Below are 17,589 nucleotides of genomic sequence, written 5' to 3'. Positions count from 1 at the left end.
ATCATGATTATCTCTGGCAAATTTTTCTACAGAAGTCGTTTGCCATTTCCTTCTTTGGGCAGTGCCTTTACAAGATGGGTGACCCCAGCCATTATCAATACCCTTCAGAGATTGTCTGCCTAGTGTCAGTGGTCACATAACCAGGACTTGTGGTCTGCACCAGCTGCTCATACGACCATCCACCACCTACTCCCATGGCTTCACATGACCCTGATCAGGGGACTAAGCAGGTGCCACACCTTGCCCAAGGGTGACTTGCAGGCTAACAGAGGGAAGGAGGCCTTACTCCTCCTTTGGTAGAGAGGTATCTTCACCCCGCCTCACAAAAACCTCTATCAGATCTCCCCAAATACATCTCGTGTATTTTAATAACAATTGCAGTAATTCACAGATCTGAGAGTCTGTAAGATTAATGATTCTGTTTCACAGTGAATAGGAGGAAAGCTAAAGAATTGAATGTAGCACCAGCCTTCTAGCCACCAGAGTTGACATAATATATCTAGAGGTCACGGGTTAAGGGTGAAAGGTGAAATGCTTAAGGGGAAAAGGAGGGGAGTTTTCTCCACTCAGAACATCTGCCTGCACAAGTGGGGCATGCAAACTTGAATTCAACATTTAAGAGAAGTTTGGATAAGTATTTGGATGGGAGGGTTATGGAGAGCTATGGTCATGATGTAGGTCATTGGGAGTAGACAGTTCAAATGGTTTGGCACATACTAGATGGGCTGAAAGGCCTGTTTCTGTGCTGTACTTATCTATAACTCTAATACAGGAATTCCAGTCCAAATTCAACTTTATTGTCATCTAACTGTACATATATACAACCAAATGAAACAACGTTCCTCCAGACCAGGGTGCACCACAGAATATATATTTCACACAGCACATAAAACAAAATATTACCACACATAAGTTAATAAAATTTAATTCAAACTGCATGTAGTGTGCGCAGCACAGGTAAACGGTAAACTTTACAGTAAACAGACCTCGGTGGTGGCAGGGTATTCATTAATCTCATAGCCTGAGGGAGGAACAGTTCTTTAATTTTGTATTGTGACAACTATAAGTAATTGCTTTGATGCATATAATTTTCATATAACTTTAGTATCTTTCTGCCTTTTTCTGGAAATATTGCCCTGCTTTTATTGGGAGAAGCTGCTGTGGTTTCTGTTTTATTTCTGCCCATTTGGTAGACTTGGTTTTCTAAGTAAATTATTGTGGTTTGCTGTGTTAATTTTCAGGTTGAGTTTGTGATGGGGAAGGCAAATGCATTGTCAGCATGCATTTCAAGAGAACTAGAATATAAAAGCAAGGATGTAATGTTGGAACTTTATGAAGCACTGGTGAGGCCTCACTTGGAGGATTGTGAACAGGTTTGGGCCTCTTATCTTAGAAAGGATGTGCTGAAACGGGAGAGGATTCAAAGAAGATTCAAGAAGATGATGCCAGAATTGAATGTCTTGTCATATGAAGAGCGTCTGATGGCTCTGGGCCAGTATTCACTAGAATTCAGAAGAATGAGGGGTGACCTCATTGAAAGCTATGAAATGTTGAAAGGCATCAATAGAATGGATGTGGAGAGGATGTTTTATATGGTGGGTGGGTTTAAATCCAGAGGAGACAGCCTCAGAATAGAGGGGTGTCCTTTTAGAGCGGACATGATGAAGAATTCCTTCAGCCAGAGAGTGAGTGAATCTGTGGAATTCTTTGCCACAGGCAGCTGTGGAGGCCAAGTCTTTATGTATATTGAAGGAAGTGGTTGATAGATTCTTGATTGGTCAGGGCATGAAGGGATACAGAGAGAAGGCAGGAGACTGGGGCTGACAGAGAGAATGGATCAGCCATGATGAAATGGCAGAACAGAGACAATGGACCAAATGGCCTAATTTTGCTCCTATATCTTATGGTCTTATGGTTTATATATTGTCTATAAATACTGGATAACAATTTGGTCTGATACCAGTTGGTATTTTAGACAATTTTACACTCAGACTTATCCAGAACCACATTGATACAGCAGTATATAACATGTGTCAAAAGGAAACACATTTAAGGGTTGACACAACATTGTGGGCTGAAGGGCCTGTACTGTGCTGTACTATTCTATGTTCTATGAAACTATCAACCTCTGTATTATTTGACTGTATTAAACACTGGGATCCAGTGATAATAGATAATATTTTCAAACAGTGTTCGGAACTGCAGGTATATTGCAGAGTTACAGAACGTTGTTATAGTTTAATGCGCTGGAATGTTTTGTGTTCTTATTTTTCTACTCGAAATTTAACAGGAACATTATAATTCTGACAGCGGTTAAAATAAAAAGTATGTACTTGAACTAAGTTTGTGTCTGTCATATTTCATCATTACAAAAGATTTTCAGCTGTGGAAAAACTTGTTCACTGTTAGATTCTTTAAAAAATCATGTTATTTCTGATTATTTCTGTATAAAAAAACAAAACTGGTCTCCTAATATCATCAAATAGAGAATGTTGCGTTATACGGGCCATTTGACCCATTCCATCATACACTACCTCCCAAACCTCACAATCTGTATGATCTCCTGATACTTATTAATCACTCCTCTTTTTCAAGGAACTGTCTGTTTCTCTATTTCACTTATTTATTAATTATTTAACCATAAAGCACAGAACTGGCCCTTCTGACCCAACAATCCACCCATTTAACCCAAGCTTAACCACTGAACAATTTACAATGGCCAACTAACCCACTAATCTGTACATTTTTGGACGTCCAGAGGAAACCCATGCAGTCACAGGGAGAGCATACAAACTCCTTACAGATAGTGCCAGAACTGGAATGCTCCGAGCTGTGAGTGTGGTGCTAACTGAGGTCTTTATTCCTCAAGACCTTCCACCTCCCACTCTGGCACCCCTCCTTCCCATTATCACTTCCCTACCCTGCTTCCGAGTTATCATCTCCTTTTGTGACACTTGCCAGGAGAATTTAAAACATATATTGTCTATTTTAAGCCACATCTTATTCCTTGGGATTTCCACTGTTATCCTTCTTATAGGCATTAAGAAAGAGGATGTGCTGGAGCTTTTGGAAAGCATCAAGTTGGATAAGTCTCCGGGACCGGATGAGATGTACCCCAGGCTACTCTGGGAAGTGAGGGAGGAGATTGCTGAGCCTCTAGCAATGATCTTTGCATCATCAATGAGGACAGGAGAGGTTCCAGAGGATTGGAGGGTTGTGGATGTTGTTCCCTTATTCAAGAAAGAGAGTAGAGATAGCCCAGGAAACTATAGACCAGTGAGTCTTACTTAGGTGGTTGGTAAGTTGATAGAAAAGATCCTGAGAGGCAGGATTTATGTACATTTGTAGAGGCATAATATGACTAGGAATAGTCAGTATGGTTTTGTCAAAGGCAGGTCATGCCTTATGAGCCTGATTGAATTTCTTGAGGATGTGACTAAACACATTGATCAAGGTAGAGCAGAAGATGTAGTGTATATGGATTTCAGCAAGGCATTTGATAAGGTACCCCATACGAGGTTTATTGAGAAAGTAAGGAGGCATGGGATCCAAGGGGACATTGCTTTGTGGATCCAGAATTGGCTTGCCCACAGAAGGCAAAGAGTGGTTGTCGACAGGTCATATTCTGTATGGAGGTCAGTAACCAGTGGTGTGCCTCAGGGATCTGTTCTGGGACCCCTGCTCTTCGTGATTTTTATAAATGACCTGGATGAGGAAGTGGAGGGATGGGTTAGTAAATTTGCTGATGACACAAAGGTTGAGGGTGTTGTCGATAGTGTGGAGGGCTGTCAGAGGTTACAGTGGGACATTGATAGGATACAAAATTGGGCTGAGAAGTGGCAGGTGGAGTTCAACCCAGATAAGTGTGAGATGGTTCATTTTGGTAGGTCAAATATGATGGCAGAATATAGTATTAATGGTATGACTCTTGGCAGTGTGGAGGATCAGAGGGATCTTGGGGTCCGAGTCCATAGGACGCTCAAAGCAGCTGCACAGGTTGACTCTGTGGTTAAGAAGGCATACGGTGCATTGGCCTTCATCAACCATGGGATTGAGTTTAAGAGCTGAGAGGAAATGTTGCAGCTATTTAGGAGCCTTGTCAGACCCCACTTGGAGTACTGTGCTCAGTTCTGGTCACCTCACTGCATGAAGGATGTGGAAACCATAGAAAGGGTGCAGAGAAGATTTACAAGGATGTTGCCTGGATTGAGGAGCATGCCTTATGAGAATAGTTTGAGTGAAATTGGCCTTTTCTCCTTGGAGCGACCGTGGATAAGAGATGACCAGATAGAGGTGTATAAATTGATGAGAGGCATTGATCATGTGGATAGTCAGAGGCTTTTTCCCAGGGCTGAAATGGCTAACACGAGAGGGCACAGTTTTAAGGTGCTTGGAAGTAGGTACAGAGGAGATGTCAGGGGTAAGTTTTTTACGCAGAGGGTGGTGAGTGCGTGGAATGGACTGCTGGCAATGGTGGTGGAGGCGGATACGATAGGGTCTTTTAAGAGACTCCTGGATAGGTACATGGAGCTTAGAAAAATAGAGGGCTATGGGTAACCCTAGGTAATTTCTAAAGTAAGTACATGTTCGGCACAGCATTGTGGGCCAAAGCGCTTGTATTGTGCTATAGGTTTCTGTTTCTATGTTTGCCTGAATTTTCCTTGGAGTCAAACGTATTTCCTTAAGAGTATAAAATAACTGCTTTGGAATAGCCTCCAAGTCTCACAAGTTTCACGATTTATGTCAGCGATATTGAATATTTCTGGTTCAGATCCCAGATATCCACCTTAACTGTTTTCCAGTACGTTAAATCTTGGTGTTTCAGCCAGCAGACTGTCACCAGGTGGCACCATCACTCCTGGGAGTTTGGTGATGTGAAGAAAGAAGTTTGGACAATGCTACGCCAAATAAACTGAACGATGAAACTTGCACAGGGACTTTTGGGAGATAAACAGGAATGCTGTGAAAGAGGACGTAGCCATAATTTGGGACGTGACCTCTGCCAGACCTTGTTCAGTATTTAACACAAATCCATGCTTTCCCCTGAAGAGGCGTCCTGGCTTCTCTCTTCCGTTTTATTTGTCGAGGCCACCACAGAACTGATCAATTTCAAAGTTCAAAGTAAATTTATTATCAGTGGGCATATATGTCACCATATATAACCCTGAGATTTATTTTCTTGTGGGCATTTGCAGGAAGTACAAAGAAACAATAGAATCAATGAGAAATTGCACATATCATTGCACATTGGCATCTTTCTATTGGACAATCAGTGTGCAAACGACAACAAACTCTGCAAATACAAAAAGAATAACAAATAATTAATAATAAACATTGTGAACATGAGGGGGAGAATCCTTGAAAATCATTCCATAGGTGGTGGGAACAGTTCAGTGATGGGGTGAGTGAAGTTAACCCCTTTGTTTCAAGAGCCTGATGGTTGAAAGGTAATAACTGTTCTTGAATCTGGTGGTGTGAGTCCTGAGGCTTCCTTCCTGATGGAAACAGTGAGGAGAGAGCCTGAGCTGGAAGATTGATGATTCTTTCCTGTGACAGTGTTCCAGATCAATGTGCTCAGTGGTGAGGAGGGCTTTACACATGATGGGCTGGGCTGCATCCACTACTTTTTGTAAGTTTTTCAGTTCAAGGGCACTGGTGTTTCCATACCAGGCCATGATGCAACCAGTCAATATACTCTCTATCACAAATCTATAGAAGTTATAGAGTTGTTGTTTGGTTTGGAAATTTTAGGACCTGGGACTGGCCACTATGGAAGAATAATGAGATGTTTCCAAGTGGAGATGATTTGTACCTTTAATGAAAATGGCAGAGTTTATCATAAAAACGTCGGTTATAATTGATAACTATGCCTGACTAGAAGCCCAAGAAGAGAGTTTTTTTGTCATATGTGGGAAAGCACATCATGGCACTTGAATACTCTGTCTATCCAGAGCTTTGTGGGAAGCTCGCAGAATGGCCTTGGAGATGAGGCAGTGCTGTGGTGACGGTTATGACGGAGAAGTGATTACCAATCAGGAGGATGGTTTTGATCTGGATGGGGGAGAGATTTTTGTTTTAGTGCCAAGGAAGACTTTCATATTTGGTCAAATGGGGTGTTTTCCATTACACTCCTGATCTATGGCGGGTTATGGTGAATGGGACTGGGCAGAATAACAATTCAGCATAGACTAGATGGCCCAAAAGGCCTGCTGCTGTGCTGTAGCAATCTATGATTCTCTCTGTGCCTGGTTGGCCTTCAAGATACAGAAGGATGAAGATATACTGAAGTGAAAGGCTTCCCTGATAAAGGAAACAAAGAGCGACCATGATGGGGTTGACCACAGGATGAGAGAGTTGCAAGAAACAGGAATGAATATACAAAGAGGCTCACGTGGATTGGACACAAGAGATTCTGCGGCTACTGGAAATTCAGTTTTGGGCTAAGACCCGTCATCAAGACCTGTCTTCCTGAGAAGACGTCAACTGTTTATTCATTTCCATAGATGCTGCCTGGCCTGCCGAGTTCCTCCAGCATTGTGCGTGTGTTGCTCTGGATTTCCAGCATCTGCAGAATCACTTGGACTAAGTTAAAATAGTACCTACGGCTCCCGGCAAGCTAATCATAGTTTATAATAATAATAATAATTATTATTATTATTCTCTTTTTGTATTTGCATACGGTGTTCTCTTTTGCACAATGGTTGTTTGTCCCTCTTGTTGTGTATGGCTTTCCATTCATTCTATTCTGTTTCTTTCTATTTACTGTGAATGCCCACAAGAAAATGAATCTCAGGGTTGTTGTGTATGGTGATATCAAAATTCAAAGTTCAAAGTACATTTAATATCAAAGTATGTGTACCATATACAACCTGAAAATCATCCTCTTCACAAAGTCCACGAAACAAAGAAATCCCATTCTCAGTGTTTTAGTCTCCCAGTCAGAAAAATTAGCAGGGAGTTGGATTGCTCATGGTTCTTTGTACATTGATAATAAATTTACTTTGAACTTTTGAACAATTCAGTAGCGACTTCAACAAATAAAATACAAGAAGGAAGCTCAGGACATCTCTTCAGGGGTAAGCATGGAAATGTGTTAAATACACAAAAACTCCGCCAAGGTCAATTTAACAAAATTCTATTTCTCTGAAACTCTACTTCGAGATTCTACTTCTCGGAGATTCTGTACCTCAGCAATTTGGCTTCTTGGAGATGCTACAGCCTCTCAGAGATTCGACTCAGAGATTCTACTTTTTGGAGATTCTACTTCTCGGAGTTGCGGCCTGTAAGAGATTCTGCTTCTCGGAGATTCTGCTTCTCGGAGTTGCTGCTTCTCAGAGTTGCGGCCTCTCGGAGTTGCAGCCTCTAAGAGATTCTGCTTCTCGGAGTTGCAGCCTCTCGGAGATGCGGCCTCTTGGAGTTGCGGCCTGTAAGAGATTCTGCTTCTTGGAGTTGCGGCCTCTCGGAGTTGCGGCCTGTAAGAGATTCTGCTTCTCGGAGTTGCAGCCTCTAAGAGATTCTGCTTCTCGGAGTTGCAGCCTGTAAGAGATTCTGCTTCTCGGAGATTTGGCATCCCGGAGTTGCAGCCTGTAAGAGATTCTGCTTCTCAGAGTTGCAGCCTGTAAGAGATTCTGCTTCTCAGAGATTTGGCCTCTCGGAGTTGCGGCCTCTAAGAGATTCTGCTTCTCGGAGTTGCGGCCTCTCGGAGTTGCGGCCTGTAAGAGATTCTGCTTCTCGGAGATGCAGCCTCTTGGAGTTGCAGCCTGTAAGAGATTCTGCTTCTCGGAGTTGCAGCCTCTAAGAGATTCTGCTTCTCGGAGATTCTGCTTCTCGGAGATGCGGCCTCTCGGAGATGCGGCCTCTCGGAGATGCGGCCTCTCAGAGTTGCAACCTGTAAGAGATTCTGCTTCTCGGAGATGCAGCCTCTCGGAGATTCTGCTTCTCGGAGATGCAGCCTCTCGGAGATTCTGCTTCTCGGAGTTGCGGCCTGTAAGAGATTCTGCTTCTCGGAGATGCAGCCTCTCAGAGATTCTGCTTCTCGGAGTTGCGGCCTGTAAGAGATTCTGCTTCTCGGAGTTGCGGCCTGTAAGAGATTCTGCTTCTCGGAGTTGCAGCCTGTAAGAGATTCTGCTTCTCAGAGATGCAGCCTCTTGGAGATTCTGCTTCTCGGAGTTGCGGCCTGTAAGAGATTCTGCTTCTTGGAGTTGCGGCCTCTCGGAGTTGCAGCCTCTAAGAGATTCTGCTTCTCGGAGATTTGGCATCCCGGAGTTGCAGCCTCTAAGAGATTCTGCTTCTCGGAGATGCGGCCTCTCGGAGTTGCGGCCTGTAAGAGATTCTGCTTCTCGGAGTTGCGGCCTGTAAGAGATTCTGCTTCTCGGAGTTGCTTTATTTCTGTGATTCTACTTCTCGGGGATTCAGTTTCTCATTGAAACCTGTCGAATACTGAAACCTGAAGACCTAAACAGAGTTGGTGTGGAGAGGATATTTCCTTTTGTGGGGGTGTCTAGAACAAGTGGTCACAGCTTTAGAATAGAGGGACAGCTATTAGGAATGGAGAAGTGGAGGAATTTCTCTAGGCAGAGGTTGAATCTGTGAAATTCATTGTCCTGGATGGTTTTGGAGGCAAAGTCATTGGATATACTTAAATTGGAGGTTGATAAGTTCTTGATTAGTCAAGGTTAGGCGGGAGAATGGGGTTGAGAGGGATAATAAATCAGCTGTTATGGAATGGTGGAGCAGATTCAATGGGCTAAATGTCTTAATTCTGCTTCTTATGTCTTATAGTCTTTGGAAAGCACAGGACAGGATTTCTGGCCCTGTTGTGCCAACCTTTCAAACTGTCCTATGATTGTTCCACACTCACAGCACCCTCTGAGTGAAAAATTGGCCCTCATATTCCTATAAATATTTCTCCTTTCACTCTTAACCCATGAGCTCTAGTTCTGGTGTCATCCAAGCTCAAATGAAAAAGCCTGCTTGTAGTCACCCTGTCAATATCCCTCATTTTTTGTACACCTCTATCAATCTCCTCTCATTCTCCTACACTCTAAGGAATAGTCCTAACCTATCAAACCTTTCCCTACAATTCAGGTGAAGAATCTGTGTTATGTTACAGTTTCTCTGGACTGTCAATTGCTACAAGCATCATTTTTTAAACTGGGGAGCCTGTCTCCTACTAAATCAAAGTACACTGCAATCCATTAAATGGAATAAATAAACCTAAGTCTCAAACTGCTTCTCCTTTGCATTGCTTCATAGCCTTGCTTTTTATTTAATAAAATTATATCCTCTCACATCAACCTTTCTCACACAGACAGTGCAAAATGATTGATTGCCACCTTACACAAAATGAAATCATCTCTTGGACGAAGTAACCAAACCATCATTCATGAACATTTAGCTAAGATATTGTATCATTTCCACTGGAAGTAACTTACATACAGGACATAGCTCCATTGCTGCAGAAAAATGACAACACACTGGGGGGGGGGGGGGGGGGGGTTAACACCAATAACTTTTACCATAAGTGATCTGGTCAATACACACATCCTGTCAGTCTTAGGCAAAGTTATTACAGGGTGTTTTAATGTGGATCTTATTCACTTTAACAATCTGGTTCAATAATTGTACAAAACCATATACTTCAGAATTAAAATTAACCCTTTTAATTCTGATCCCCATTCCCCTTCTGACATGGTGCATGACCTCCTCTTGTGCTACATTGAGGCCACACCCAGGGTGGAGGAGCAACTCCGTATATTCAGTCTGGGTAGCCTCCAACCTGATGGCATGAACAGCGGTTTATTGAACTTCCAGTAATATTTTTTGCTGTCCATTCCCTCTTCTTCAGTTCCCCACTTTGACCTCTTACCTCTTCTCTTCACCTGCCCCTCACCTTCCCCTTCTGTCCCTCCTTCTTTCCTTTCACCCATGGTCCACCCTCCTCTCCTACCATTGTCCTTCATCTCCAGCCCTTTACCTTTCCCACCCACCTGGTTTCACCTATCACCTTCTAGCTTGTCCCCCTTCCACCACACCCCACCTTTTTATTCTGGCTTCTTCCCCCTTCCTTTCCAGTCCTGAGGAAGAATCTCAGCCCAAAGCATTGACTGTTTATTCATGTCCATAGATGCTGCCTGACCAAATGAGTTCCTCCAGAACCTAGCGTGTGTTGCTCTGGATTGCCAGCATCTGCCATATCTCCTGTTTCTGTAGCATCTGCCGTATCTCCTGTTTCTGTACTTCAGTGGCTGCAAAGAAATTCAGGACACCCAGAGGCCATGAAAGGTAAATTTAAATAGTGTATGACAACAATGATACTGTACGATCTCACCTTAAATCTAATATCATGCTGCAGACATGATACAGTTTGTCTTATCAAATTGTTATATTCGTTTTCAGTTTTATTTTGTACTCTTCTGCAAAATTGTTGAAGAGTTTCTGAGACACACAAGATTCTGCAGATGCTGGAAATCCAGAGTAACACACGGAATGACGGAGGAACTCAGCAGGTCAGGTATTATCTACGGAAATGAATAAAGAGTTGACATTTCAGGCTGAGACAATCAGCCAGACTGGAGGAAAATCAGCAATAACCATTTTACGCAGTGGTAGGTGTGTGGAATGTGCTGCCAGGGATGGGGGGAGGCAGGTTCATTAGGGATATTTAAGAGACTCTCAGATAGGCACATGGATGATAGAAAAATGGGGGGCCCTGTGGGAGGGAAGGGTTGAATTGATCTTAGTGTAGGTTAAAGATCAACACAACATCATGGGCCAAGAGGCCTGTCCTGTGCTGTAATGTCCTGAGTTCTATGTTCTATGACAATCTTCTATTTCAATAAAACCAAGGAGCAGAAGTCGGCCATTCGGCCCATCGAGTCTGCTCTGCCATTTCATCATGAGCTGATCCAATCTCCCCTTTAGTCCCATTCCCCCGCCTTCTCACCATAACCTTTGATGCCCTGACTACTCAGATACCTATCAATCTCTGCCTTAAATACACCCAATGACTTGGCCTCCACTGCCACCCGTGGCAACAAATTCCATAGATTCACCACCCTCTGGCTAAAAATTTGTTTTCACATCTCTGTTCTGAATGGGCGCCCTGCAAACCTCAAGTCATGTCCTCTCGTACTAGACTCCCCCACCATGGGAATCATCTTTGCCACATCCACTCTGTCCATGCCTTTCAAAATTCGAAATGTTTCTATGAGGTCCCCCTTCGTTCTTCTAAACTCCAAGGAGTACAGTCCAAGAGCTGTCAAATGTTCCTCATATGTTAACCCTCTCATTCCCGGAATCATTCTAGTGAATCTTCTCTGAACCCTCTCCAATGTCAGCACATCCTTTCTTAAATAAGGAGCCCAAAACTGCACACAGTATTCCAAGTGAGGTCTTACCAGTGCCTTATAGAGCCTCAACATCACATCCCTGCTCCTATACTCTATTCCTCTAGAAATGAATGCCAACATTGCATTCACCTTCTTCACCACCGACTCAACCTTAAGGGTATCCTGTACAAGGACTCCAAAGTCCTATTGCATCTCAGAACTTTGAATTCTCTCCCCATTTAAATAATAGTCTGCCCGTTTATTTCTTCTACCAAAGTGCATGACCGTACACTTTCCAACATTGTAATTCATTTGCCACTTCTTTGCCCATTCTCCCAATCTATTCAAGTCTCTCTGCAGGTTCTGTTTCCTCAGCACTACCACCCCCTCAACCTATCTTTGTATCATCAGCAAACGTAGCCACAAAGCCATCTATTCCATAATCCAAACTGTTGATATACAACGTAAAAAGAAGTGGCCCCAACGCAGACCCCTGTGGAACACCACTGGTAACCAACAGCCAACCAGAATGGGATCCCTTTATTCCCACTCTCTCTGTTTCCTGCCAAACAACCAACGCTCTATCCACGTATGTAACTTTCCCATAATTCCATGGGCTCTTATCTTGTTTAGCAGCCTCATGTGTGGCACCTTGTCAAAGGCCTTCTGAAAATCCAAATACACAACATCCACTGCATCTCCCCTGTCTAGCCTACTTGTAATTTCCTCAAAAAATTGTACTAGGTTTGTCAGGCAGGATTTTCCTTTAAGGAAACCATGCTGAGTTCTGCCTATCTTGTCATATGCCTCCAGGTACTCCATAACCTCATCCTTGACAATCGACTCCAACAACTTCCCAACCACCCAAGCTAACAGGTCTATAATTTACTTTTTGCTTCCTTGTCCCCTTCTTAAATAGCGGAGTGACATTTGCAATCTTCCAGACCTCTGGAACCAGGCCAGAATCTATCGACTTTTGAAAGATCATTGTTAATGCCTCCGCAATCTCCACTGCTACTTCCTTCAGAACACGAGGGTGCATTCCATCTGGTCCAGGAGATTTATCTACCCTTAGACTATTCAGCTTCCTGAGTACCTACTCTGTCGTAATTGTGACTGCGCATATTTCTCTTCCCTGACACCCTTGAATGTCCGGTATATTGCTGATGTCTTCCTCAGTGAAGACTGATGCAAAATACTCGTTCAGTTCCTCCGCCATCTCCTCATCTCCCATTACAATTTCTCCAGCATCATTTTCTGTCAGTCCTATATCTACTCTCATCTGTCTTTTACTCTTTATATACTTGAAAAAGTTTTTTGATATTATTTGCAAGCTTCCTTTCATAGCTTATCTTTTCCTTCTTAATGACCTTCTTAGTTTCCTTTTGTAAGCTTTTAAAAACTTCCCAATCCTCTGTCTTCCCACTAATTTTTGCTTCCTTGTATGCCCTCTGCTTTGCTTTTACATTGGCTTTGACTTATCTTGTCAGCCATGGTTGCATCCTTTTTCCATTCGAAAATTTCTTCTTCTTTGGAATATATCTGTCTTGCACCTTCCTCACTTCTCGCATAGGCTCCAGCCACTGCTGCTCTGCTGTCCTTCCCGCTAGTGTCCCTTTCCAGTCAACCTTGGCCAGTTCCTCTCTCATGCCACTGTAATTTCCTTTACTCCACTGAAATACCGACACATCGGATTTCAGCTTCTCTTTCTCAAATTTCACAGTGAACTCAATCATGTTGTGATCATGCCTCCTAAGGGTTCCTTCACTTCCATCTCTCTAATCACCTCTGGTTCATTACACAATACCCAATCCAGTACAGCCGATCCCCTAGTGGGCCCAACAACAAGCTGTTCTAAAAAGCCACCTCGTAGACATTCTACAAATTCTCTCTCTTGAGATCCAGTGCTGACCTGATTTTCCCAATCCGCTTGCATGTTAAAATCCCCTACAATTATCGTAACACTGCACTTCTGGCAAGCCTTTTCTATTTCCTATTGTAATTTGTTGTCCACATCACTGCAGCTGTTTGGAGGCCTGTAGATAACTGCCATCAGAGTCCTTTTACCCCTGCGATTTCTTAGCTCAACCCATAAAGATTCTGTACCTTCCAATCCTATGTCAACTCTTTCTAATGATTTAATATCATTTCTTACCATTAAAGCCACACCAGCCCCTCTACCTACCTGCCTGTCCTTACGATACACCGTGTATCCTTGGACATTCAGCTCCCAGAGACATGCATCATTTAGCCACGTCTCAGTGATGGCCACAATATCATACTTGCCAATCTGTATCTGTATGACAAGATCATCCACCTTATTCCTTATGCTGTGTGCATTTAAGTATAACACCTTAAGTCCAATATTTGATACTTTTTGCATTGATTGCACTGCATAATATAGAGTTAAAGGCTGATCGGATACCCTAACTGAGTGGACTCCTTCCGGCATATCACTTCCAGAGACTGGCCTGTCTGTGGACTTTGGAAGCATGTAGTACTTGCAAATTACTTATCATAGTTCCAAAGTAAGACACCTGAATTCACATAGACTCCGGGACACCCCCTCAAACATCTCAACAACGGGTGCCATGGTGATGGTCAATGCAATGCTATTACAGCTCGGGGCATCAGAGTTCATTTCCAACGCTGTCTGTAGGGAGTTTGTACGTTCTCACTGTAAACACACTGGGGTTTCCTCGGGGTACTCTGGTTCCCTCCCACAGTCCAAAGACATAACATTGTAAACTGTCCTGTGATTGGGTTGGGGTTAAGGATGTAGGTTGCCGGGAGGTGCAGCTCGTTGAGTCAGAAGGACCTGTTCCACACCGTATCTCTTAATAAATAAAAATGGATTAATGAGAACACTGATGTACACACAAGAGTTGGGCACAATTTGTTGTCCTGAGAGAATGCAATCAACATAGAATCTCTGGTCTGACCCAGGGTGTTTGCAATTTACTGAGCAGGATGAATAGATGGGATAAAGTACTGCCTCAGGTAAAGGCGGCTGGGAATTGAACGTGTGTAAACGGACCCGAATCTCACAGGAAGTTCCGTGATGTGTCATATGACTTACTGCCATTCTATTATAGTTCAGCCCTGATGGGAACAAACCCATCTCCCAGGACATCACCCAGTCCAAGTCCTCTTCTCAATGCTACCATCAAGGAGGAGATACAAGCGCCTGGAAGCACACACTCAACATTTCTGCAACTGCTTCCTCCCCTCCCCTCCCCTCTGCCATCAGATTTCGGAATGGGCAATGAACCCATGTACATTACCTCACTAATACCTTTTCATTTGCTCTCGTTTTACATGACTTATTTATTTAGTATGTAAGTATATACATATACACATTAGTAGAAGAATGTGTGTATATATATGTACTTATTCTAATGTGTGATAGTTTTATTATTATGCATTTCAATATACTGCTGCCACAAAACAACAAATTTAACAATGTGTCAGTGATAAGAAACTTGATTGATTTTAAAACACACACACGCACACACAAAAAACATAACACGCACATACACACATACACCACACACACATAACACACACACATACATATACACACACACACAGAGAATTATTAATACAACTTGCTTCTTTCTAAACAATGTAATAAGTGATTGCCATATGTGTTTTAATCTTGTGGATTGTTCAGCCACGAACTCTGAAGACAAGAGATTCTGCAGGTGCTGGAAATCCAGAGCCACACACACGGAGTGCTGGAGGAACTTAGCAGGCCCAGCAGAATCCATGGAAGTGAATAAACAGGAGACATTTCGGGCCACAACTCTTCTTCAGGACTGAAAAGGAAGGGAGAAGAAGCCAAAATAAAAGATGGGGGAGGATAAGCTAGAAGGTGACAGGTGAACATCTTTGATTTTTTTTTGCTGATTTGGAATTAAATTAGTTCCCATAGACTATTACACTCCTAACCTGGAGTATAATGCCTTGAGGTTGCTTGAAATCATAAATTGAACTGATTAACAGCTTTTCCGAACATTCTGGATACACAAAACTAGATGCAATCGTTTCTTTGCTATAACAGTACCAAGCATAATATACTCCTACTTAATGGTACATTTTGTAGTCATATCCAGTTCTTCTTCAAGGAGCGATGCTTCAAAAAGGTGGCATCCATCTTTAAGGATTCCATCACCTAGGTCAGGCCTTGTTCTCATTGTTACCATCAAGAGGGAAGTACAGAAACCTGAAGACACACAATCAGGAAGAGCTTCTTCCCCTCTGCCATCTGATTTCTGAATGGACATTGAGCCCATGAACACTACCTCAGACTATTTTTAGTTTTATTTTAGCACTACCTATTTAATTTAACTGCTATATATATATACTTCCTGTAATTCACAGTTTTTTCTCATTATTATGTATTCTATTGTACTGCTGCTGCAAATTCAATAAATTTCACGACATATTCTGGTGATATTAAACCTGATTCTGATTTTGAACTTCATTTACAGTTGCATAACTGAATTCATTAGAAGACATTTACAAACTGCACTATGGCAACACACACAAAATGCTGGGGGAACTCAGCATGTTAGGCAGCCTCTATGGAAATGAATAAACAGTCAATGTTCTGGCTGACACCCTTCATCAGGATTGGAAAGGAACGGGGTGGGGGAGAAGCCAGAATCAGAAGGTGTTGGTGTTACAAAGGGCTTGTTTTCTCACTGCTTGGCACTGTGACTTTATTCTTGGTATTCTTTTTAATGTTGTTTTATTTTTGAAGGGTTTACTATAACTCATTGAACTCTGAATATGTTCCAATTGATTACGCTGTGACCACTGAAGGATAAAGAGACTGTTGGACTTGAAGCCTCCCCAGCATCGAGGACACCTACACAAGGTGATGCCTCAAAATGACAGGATCAATCATTAAGGACCCCCATACCCCCATCACCTAAGACATGCCCTCTTCTCATTGTTACCATCAAGGAGAAGGTACAGGAGCCTAAAGATACACATTTCACATTTTAGGAACAGGTTTTTCCCCTCTGCCATCAGACTTCTGAATGGACACTACCTCACTTATTTTTATCTCTCTCTTTCTGTGCTACTTATTTAACTTATACACATATGTTGCAAAATACTGTACCACAAAACTGCAAATTTCAAGATGTAATGCCAGTGATATCAAACCTAATTCTGATTCTGAAGATTGAAAGACTGGGAGGACCAAAGAATGGGGAATTTGCATCCCTCACCACCTGCCTGAAGTTGTTAGTGGGGCTTCTGGCAACTGTCTGTAGCTATGAGACATTATTTTAACCATGGGTTTCAAGTGTATAAATGCCTCCGCTATGATCCCCAAACTCCACCATGGATGACACAAGCCTGGCTAGGAAAAGAGGAGCAACCTCATCCCATAAAAAAATCCAGCGCTACGGAAACTCCAACAGAAGCTCCAAAATACGTTATAGGCTCTGTGAAGATAGGCTACAGGTAGAGACAACCTGGAAGATAGGCCCAGGACAGAGGACTCTGACAAGCTTCTGTCAGTGGCCTAAAACCGAAGTATGAGTACTGGGGTTTAAGATCTGATCCCAAAGCAACTGCTTGACACACTTTAGTGAAACTTCAATAGCTGTGCTGAACAATCATTAAGTTAAATGCCATTTTAGCCTGCCTTAGATGGTAAGCTTCAGTTTACAGCTTGGTATTTTCAGGACCATAATAAGTTACAAGAATCGACCCATTCCTTCGGAATGTATTTTGAACTTCATTCCTTTTTTTGTTTGTTTCCAATAGATTTTCTTTGCAGTAACATATATATAACGTCTTTTCTGTAATGTGAACTGCTAGGGCTAATGTAATGCCTTCTCTGTAATGTTAACTGCTGAGGTAATGGTTTCCCTGTAGCAGCAATGTTTGGGTTATAACTAGAGATAATGGGTGGCTATCCAAAGGGGGAAATTTTATTCTTTCTTGTGTGTCTGGAAGCTGTTGGTTTCATGGGCTTTTGCCAGAAGGCATGAGGGGAATAAAGAGAGGAGACATGACTTGAGAGAATCAGTGGGCCGCCTGACAGGGGGAGTCCAGGGGTCAGCGACGCACAGAGGAGATCGAATGGTGGATGGAAGATCTTGCCGAGTGAGCTCCAATGATTTGTGCACAGACTGTTTAATGACATTGGCGCCTTTTTCTTTTTTATTTTGTTTCTCTACTAACCACATAGTCAAAGTAAGAGTTATAGATCTTAATCATTTAACCACATATTGTGTAC

The 17,589-nt window shown here is 42.6% G+C and overlaps 1 protein-coding gene across 3 annotated transcripts in view; it reads left to right on the top strand.

Moving 5' to 3' along the window:
• asb2a.1 (ankyrin repeat and SOCS box containing 2a, tandem duplicate 1) overlaps positions 1–15,798 on the top strand; it is a 113,262-nt gene extending 97,464 nt beyond the window's left edge. Inside the window, exons 11-12 of one of the 3 annotated variants that reach the window (XR_012098156.1) lie at positions 10,127–10,284; positions 15,004–15,798. The gene's annotated coding sequence lies outside the window, so the exon portion shown is untranslated. Of the gene's footprint in view, positions 1–1,241; positions 2,339–10,126; positions 10,285–15,003 lie in introns of those variants that run through there. The other 2 variants (XM_073039166.1, XM_073039165.1) reach the window with 2 other exon arrangements.
• The last annotated feature ends 1,791 nt before the right edge of the window (positions 15,799–17,589 follow it).

Source organism: Hemitrygon akajei, chromosome 3, assembly GCF_048418815.1.
Source record: "Hemitrygon akajei chromosome 3, sHemAka1.3, whole genome shotgun sequence".
Classification (NCBI taxonomy): Eukaryota; Metazoa; Chordata; class Chondrichthyes; order Myliobatiformes; family Dasyatidae; genus Hemitrygon; species Hemitrygon akajei.
This window is presented reverse-complemented; position numbering and strand designations above follow the sequence as displayed.